Below are 8,228 nucleotides of genomic sequence, written 5' to 3'. Positions count from 1 at the left end.
TAGAGGCATTAGTTTGGTATGCATCAACTCAATAGAGGTATTAGTTTGGTATGCATCAACCCAATAGAGGTATTAGTTTGGTATGTTTCAACCCAATAGAGGTATTAGTTTGGTATGCATCAACCTAATAGAGGTATTAGTTTGGTATGTATCAACCCAAGAGAGGTATTGGTTTGGTATGCATCAACTCAATAGAGGTATTAGTTTGGTATGCATCAACCCAATAGAGGTATTAGTTTGGTATGTATCAACCGAAGAGAGGTATTAGTTTGGTATGTTTCAACCCAAGAGAGGTATTAGTTTGGTGTGCATCAACCCAATAGAGGCATTAGTTTGGTATGCATCAACTCAATAGAGGTATTAGTTTGGTATGCATCAACTCAATAGAGGTATTAGTTTGGTATGCATCAACCCAATAGAGGTATTAGTTTGGTATGTTTCAACCCAATAGAGGTATTAGTTTGGTATGCATCAACTCAATAGAGGTATTAGTTTGGTATGCATCAACTCAATAGAGGTATTAGTTTGGTATGCATCAACCCAATAGAGGTATTAGTTTGGTATGTTTCAACCCAATAGAGGTATTAGTTTGGTATGCATCAACCTAATAGAGGTATTAGTTTGGTATGTATCAACCCAAGAGAGGTATTAGTTTGGTATGCATCAACTCAATAGAGGTATTAGTTTGGTATGCATCAACTCAATAGAGGTATTAGTTTGGTATGCATCAACTCAATAGAGGTATTAGTTTGGTATGCATCAACCCAATAGAGGTATTAGTTTGGTATGTATCAACCCAAGAGGGGTATTAGTTTGGTGTGCATCAACTCAATAGAGGTATTAGTTTGGTATGCATCAACTCAATAGAGGTATTAGTTTGGTATGCATCAACCCAATAGAGGTATTAGTTTGGTATGTATCAACCCAAGAGGGGTATTAGTTTGGTATGTTTCAACCCAATAGAGGTATTAGTTTGGTATGCATCAACTCAATAGAGGTATTAGTTTGGTATGCACCAACCCAATAGAGGTATTAGTTTGGTATGCATCAACCCAATAGAGGTATTAGTTTGGTATGCATCAACTCAATAGAGGTATTAGTTTGGTATGCATCAACTCAATAGAGGTATTAGTTTGGTATGCATCAACCCAATAGAGGTATTAGTTTGGTATGCATCAACTCAATAGAGGTATTAGTTTGGTATGCATCAACCCAATAGAGGTATTAGTTTGGTATGCACCAACCCAATAGAGGTATTAGTTTGGTATGCATCAACTCAATAGAGGTATTAGTTTAGTATGTATCAACTCAATAGAGGTATTAGTTTGGTATGCATCAACTCAATAGAGGTATTAGTTTGGTATGCATCAACTCAATAGAGGTATTAGTTTGGTATGCATCAACCCAATAGAGGTATTAGTTTGGTATGCATCAACCCAATGTTTGTTTGTCGTTTGTTTTGTTTGTTTGTTTGTTTGTTTGTTTGTTTGCTTATTTTGTCTGTTTGTTCGTTTGTACGTTTGTTACGAATATTATTTACCATTAGTTTGCGTAACATTTGGGAATTAAAATTTTTTTTCGTAAATTTTATAAATTTTTGCCAAATAATATTGGATCAGGTCATTGATCAGACGAGATGTACCTTACAACAGTCAATGGCAATATATTATTCAAATGGCGACTGTTGCAGAAGAGTTGAAATGTTCCGGAGAGTTCAAAATAAACATGTACCTTTATTGTGAAAACAATTTAATTAAACGTGATATAACTATTCTCTCTCCAGAGAATAAAGACCTGTAACTAATCAAGTGTTAATCAAGGGTAGTTAATGTATGCACAAAAGTGAATTTTCTTAGTTTTATTTGTACGTTCTAACGTCTCTTTCCTATATACACGATGCTGTAATTTTCATACACTAGGGTGAATAAACATGGCAAAAGATATCGATCGGATGTTCGGGTGCTAGAACGGGAGTTTGCCGTCAAATCAACAAGCCCCGTCACCGTGCGTGCGCAGTCACCAACGGTTAGCAGGAATATTAAAAGAGGTACTCAAGTTAACTTACCACAATGTAGATACCCCTAGACAACAAGTGACCTATATATGACGAGACACTGCAACGATTACTTCAACTTTGGCGGTTGTTTGTATCAACGTTGGTGGGAAAAAGTGTCCGGAGACGTCCATGTTATGATGTACAGTGTGACAAATAGAATAGAACTAATGGAAGAGTGGTCAGAATGTCTGTAGATAAGAACACTCCAGAACAAAGGCGTAGAGATGAAAGCAGACCACAATCACCACGGACAATACACTGCTGTCAATTACGGTTATAGTGTGAATAGGGTCAGGCAACAAACAACATTACGAGCTCGCAAAAGCAATAGCAGGTAGAAAAGGTAAATAACCCCTAGCCCGAAAGAACATCAAAATACACCACAAAGAGACAACGTTCACCATTGTAAACAAAATGGCGGTATTCAGTACACAATGAGATTGGAAATGTTCTAGGGCACATAAAAATTATAAAAACAGGAAGTTTGGCTCTTTTTTTCTGATCGTGTGCGCAGGAAACGCTTTATGGGCCCACAGTGGGACAAGATAGAGTGACGTCACCACAGGTAAAAAAAATGACGAGTGATAACAAGCATTGATAGGTCCAGGATTGTCTGGGGTTATTTTAGGGTACTAAAGTAGTGACCAATAATTATAGGATTTATAACACAACAATACACTGCAACCAAGTGTTACAATAACTACCTCCTTTCTGTCAACATTCTTACAAAGTAGTAACGATATAATTGGTGTTTGTCTAGTGGTGAAAGTGATGGGAGGAGAGTTTACAAGGACTAATTAATTGGAGCCGTTCTTTCAAAGTGATATACAAGTAATGGTACACCAAATACATACAAATAGAATATAGAACCAAATACACATTAATAAATAAATTTTATTGATTGTGATTATCCCCTGTCAGTGTGATAGGAAGTGTCGTATCAACTACTACTTCAGGAGAAGACTAATTAGGGTCCATTAGTCTAAATAAAATCATTCTAGTCAAAGAAAACCCCGATAGCGGATGTTTAGTCTTTGTTGATAAAGTTTCTGTTTGACGTCAAATTATCTAAAATGGCATGAAATAGACATGTACGTTGCTAGGTAACATAACAAGTACACCCTTTTAAGTCTTGTTTTATTTATGGTTATTCTGGTTAACAAATGATTTAACTTATATATAGTTTAGTATTTTATATTAGACACTTTACTGGACTGACAAACGTTTTTCTTAACAAGTTTTTTTTTATAACGGTAGTAAGAAGGATTTGCCAGCAAATAGTCTAATGAACTATGTAAATATCTGCAAAGTTCCATGACAGGTCTGCACGGATAAAAAAGGCACACAGACTAAGTTACAGTCACTGTAAAATTCTGGTTCTTAATGGCAATTCTTTCATATTAAAATCTCTTTACATTATCAACAAGTAAATCATGTCTACATGACTATCAACTACTAGATCTCTCCCCAGATTTGCAGATAATTCAAATGATATTAATGGCATAATTTTTGGTGGTACAATTAATCCGGAAGGCGTCACTGAGTCGGTTACCAAATTCTACTGTAAATCCACAGTCACCTTTAAAAGTATAATAATTAATAGTGTATGCAAATTAGTATATGCAAATAACACTCTAAATGTTAGTAGTCAAAAGATCTAACCTTCTAGACTATTCCATAATTTAGTTTTAACAAAATCGTCTCTGTTTTCAGTTGCATCAATAAGGTATTTTACATGTTTGTTAACCTTATCTATATGTTTAACTTATAGACTCATTGTAATATCTCGTACTATATCCTATAAATATACATAGTCGTTCTTTCCTTGTTTAAAATATTGATATAAGTTCAATTCTCCATTGTTGAGTTTACGAGAGCTCTTCTCTTCAGTCGTTGTGTAGAACGTGCCAACTCGACTTGGACCCCTTTAATCTGTTACATTTGCAAAAGACTAGAACACGTTGTTTCCATGGTAACAATGCATGAAAAGAATATCTAAACGCTTAAATTGGCTTACTCCACTACATGATAACATGAAATAAATGTGATTTGATTAAAGTGGCCATATGGATGAGGATTGGGTATTTATTTTGGATTTTTAATTTATAAAACAGTTTTATCATGACTTCCTACTTGAAAAATCAATGTGAAGTAACATATGCTAGGTCCTTGTTTGTAAATCAATACATGGCAAAAGATCAATAAATGTTTAAAAAAAATTGTTATTGTACGTATAATAACAAATGGTTACACATATTTTAGGTTGGTTGGTTGGTTGGTTGATTGATTGATTGATTGAATGATTGATTGATTGATTGATTGATTGATTGATAAAAGCTAGGATTAAACAGTACGTGCAAAAGACGGTTTTCTGGCAGAGCTACAGAGAAAGTTGATCCAGAATAGAAGACTGGTCCAATGTATCCGTTTGGCTCCACTGATAAGATAACGTTAATTCGAAGAATGACGGGTCGTTATTTTGTTACTACGCTGTTAGTGACAAGTTGAAGAGTTTCGTGACTGACGTACAAATCAAAGCAGCTCAGACTACACGTACTTTATCAATGTCTGGATAGAGGTGATAAATGACAGGCAAGCTGAAAAGTAACCCTGAACAATTTTGCGTACATAAATACCAATAAATACGACATCCATCATGATGAATTTGACCAATCCAGGAGTAGTATAGCTCTTGGCAATGTCAAACCCTGTGATAGCTGTTTAAGGTCAAACCAAGGTCAAACAGCTATTGAGCATGTGTGTCATGGCAAAACAACTAAGTGCTTTGTCCTTTGTTCACTTCGAGAGTGAAGTTCTTTACACTATAATAATGTAACCTTGATTTTGTTGTGTCAGCCCCTTCTGTTCTGTTACTTTTCAAGTTGATACTTGTACCCTTTAATCTCCGTTAGTCGCGTGTGTCACGAGAAGTAATCACTGATCTTGGGAAGCGTGGACAGTTTCTGGTCTCATGAGCATTCCATATCGACTCTGTTCTGTCATTTGATTGCTTGGAAACAGATGATTCTTGAAGTATTATGTAAATTAGTCAATGGCTTCACTCAGACTGTGTTATTGTGAAACTTTGTTACTGTAATGAACCATATATTACCGTGGGGAATTCGAGGGCTCCTCAAGATATATATATATATATATATTGGAATCTTCAGGTATGGCAGGGATACAGAGATGTAAGTGAACAGGTGTGATAAAAAGCCGTGTTAGAATACCCATGTATTGAAGCTTGAAGCACGATGGTATCCATGAGACATTTAATATGTTAATATAATCATAATAATAAACTGAAATGTCAACTTGCCATGGCAACGTAACGTTCGATGAGACGGCATAATATCATTAATATGAACGATTGTATACGTAATGGTTGATTGTGGTAGTATAAAAGTACATTTCTGTGTAAACGGACTGGAGATCTTATACGTCACAGCCCATATTGATAATCACGTGATATTCAAGGAACCGCCCTTTTAGTATATACCAATATTATTGGCCGCCTTTATTGATCGTGATGGGTGTTATCGAATAGTGACTTATCGTGATGGGTGTTATCGAATAGTGACTTATTGTTCGTTGTAAGAATAATTCACACGCACACATTGACGACCCTGTCTCTCTAGTAATTATATTAACGGTAATTCCAAATCACTCTCCTGACGTCATCACGTGACGTTTCCCGAAGTGAGTGAAATGTACCTGTTTATATGTTTAGATTTTAACTTCTTTCTGTTTGTTAGTTTGTTCTTCTTAAGTATTCAGACCGCATTGTAATGCTTTTCTTGATTTGTGTACATTGAACAGAGCTGACAACATGAATTCCTGTCACGATTTCTGGGTGAAAGAGTGTCTCGTCAGAATGGCATAATTACTATAATTATAATATCGTGACTGGCTGAACGCATTGTAAAACCACGAGTGGTGTAAGTGATAACGACAACCCAGACAGTGCCTTTACATTAGTTTTGGTGTGATCCCGATCGTGTGGCCCCCAAAACTGATCTTACGTTGGTCACGTGGTAGTTACTTCAATCGTGTGACATCATGACATGTTTACAACTTTAATCTAAACACCTAATTCTGTGATTATAGCTTATAGACATTATCTATACAAATACGCATATATATATATATATATATATATATATATATATATATATATATATATATATATATATATTGGATAGTTTTTAGACGTAGTATGTATATACTAGATATTTTGTAGAGTCTATGCTGTACAGAAACCAACACATCGTAAATGATTGAATTAGTGAGTAGAATTAGAGTGAGTAGCGAAAGTTCATTTGTAAGTAAAGACATAACACGGGTAGATTTCTTTTCTTTTCTTTTCAGGGGATAAACGTTTGTTCCAGGCTCTTCTGTATTCTCAAACAATCGCTGTGTAGTCATAACCCGAGATAAATGATTAGAATCGTGTGGAAAATGAAACATGTTGAATGCAGGTTGACTGGTTGACTGGTTGGTTGGTTGTTTTTAAGTTTCTGTCTCTTCAACAAAGGGTTTTCCCATGTCGTCGTCGTCGTCATCCTCCCTTTCCTTCTACGTCTGCCTGTCTGTCTGTCTGTCTGTCTGTCTGTCTGTCTGTCGCTCTCTCTCTCTCTCTCTCTCTCTCTCTCTCTCTCTCTCTCTCTCTCTCTCTCTCTCTCTCTCTCTCTCTCTCTCTCTCGGCAAAACTAAAGAGGAGCCGTGGATAGGCTAGTTAGGCTAAGTATTTCTGTTCACTTGATAACATAACATGATATATGTTGTTTACCTGAACTGATGTGAATTATTTAAAATGAAAGAGACTTTGACATCAGGGTTATATATATAAGAGTATGCTAGGTTGATGAACCATCAACTAATGGATGTGTACACTAGAACACTGTTATTGCTTTCATAACAGGTCTATCGATATATGTTGTATCAATTACAATCAGGTGCATCCACTTTGTTCCCCTCGGTTACCCTGGTTACTTAAGCATATACCTCAGACCACTATGTTCCTGTATTGGTGTACCTCTACACTTGTAATACAGAGTGTGTCGTCGATCAAATCATATTCAAGAGCTGTTGATGCAATGTTTTAGAGGCGAAATGTGGAAGTTGCTTCAATCTAAAAGTTGAAATTCGCACAATTTTCAAAGCGTTCCTGGGCAATCGACACATTTTTGTGACTTATACACAATACGTAGACTCAGTCTTCTATTGATAAAGTATGACATCATAATGACGTAATACGTTTGTCCGATTTATGTGTGAATGGATGATAGATTCGTAAGTCCAACTTCTTTGTGAAGGCTCCGAATAAAATGGCGTTATTCGTTTCCAACTAACACTCCTGTCTTAGTATCTAAACTTGCATTTCAGGTACGGTGACTGTCGTGTGGGGTCATATATATTCACATACATAAAAACTAATTATTACTATCTTTAACTACCAGTATCTAGGGCTACCATGTGCATAAAAACCAATTTCATTTACACAAAGGGTAGACAACGAGAAAGTAATCGGGACAAAATGATTAATGATGTCGTCAGCGACTTTCCCACCCAGGGCTTTTCATCGTAGTGTTTGAACCAGATCGCCTACAGCCATTATGACGATGAATGGGTCGACTGTCGTCAACTCATAATGATCAAGTTGTAAATCTTGTAGTCTTCATTTCCCTCAAGTACTTCAACTACGAAACGCTGAGATAATCCCAATAGGACTCAAACTCCTGTATGATGTGGCCTTATTTGCTATATCTATAAACAGTCACACACGTTTCAAAGCATGTGTGGATATATTGGCGTTGAGGGCGCACTGAGAAAGGTGAAAAAATAAATTCTTTTACTTTGAGGTTGAAGAGGGGATTTGAGCCATTTTAGCCCTCATCCTACAAAATCGATTGTAATTGAAGTTGATTTGTGTTTACCCCTAAATGCAAATATTTCAAAAAAAAATGTCGAATTGAGAAATAGAAGAATTTTCGCTACAGTAAATGCATGGCGTAAAATAAAGTAAAGTGTCAACAAAAGAACAATTTTGTAACACATATCACTACATACTACAACATACTGGCTTTGTATTCATAGTACTACATACTACAACATACTGGCTTTGTATTCATAGTACTACATACTACTACATACTGGCTTTGTATTCATAGCA

At 35.9% G+C, this 8,228-nt stretch overlaps 1 protein-coding gene across 3 annotated transcripts in view; it reads right to left on the bottom strand.

Annotated features, from left to right (window-relative positions):
- LOC144448013 (ras association domain-containing protein 10-like) overlaps positions 1-2,220 on the bottom strand; it is a 35,560-nt gene extending 33,340 nt beyond the window's left edge. For all 3 annotated transcript variants that reach the window (XR_013482077.1, XR_013482078.1, XM_078138159.1), the window contains exon 1: positions 2,066-2,220. The gene's annotated coding sequence lies outside the window, so the exon portion shown is untranslated. The remainder of the gene's footprint in view (positions 1-2,065) is intronic.
- Positions 2,221-8,228: the final 6,008 nt, after the last annotated feature.

This window comes from Glandiceps talaboti, chromosome 17, assembly GCF_964340395.1.
Source record: "Glandiceps talaboti chromosome 17, keGlaTala1.1, whole genome shotgun sequence".
Classification (NCBI taxonomy): Eukaryota; Metazoa; Hemichordata; class Enteropneusta; family Spengelidae; genus Glandiceps; species Glandiceps talaboti.
Note: the sequence above shows the minus strand (reverse complement) of the source record. Positions and strands in the feature narration are given on the sequence as shown.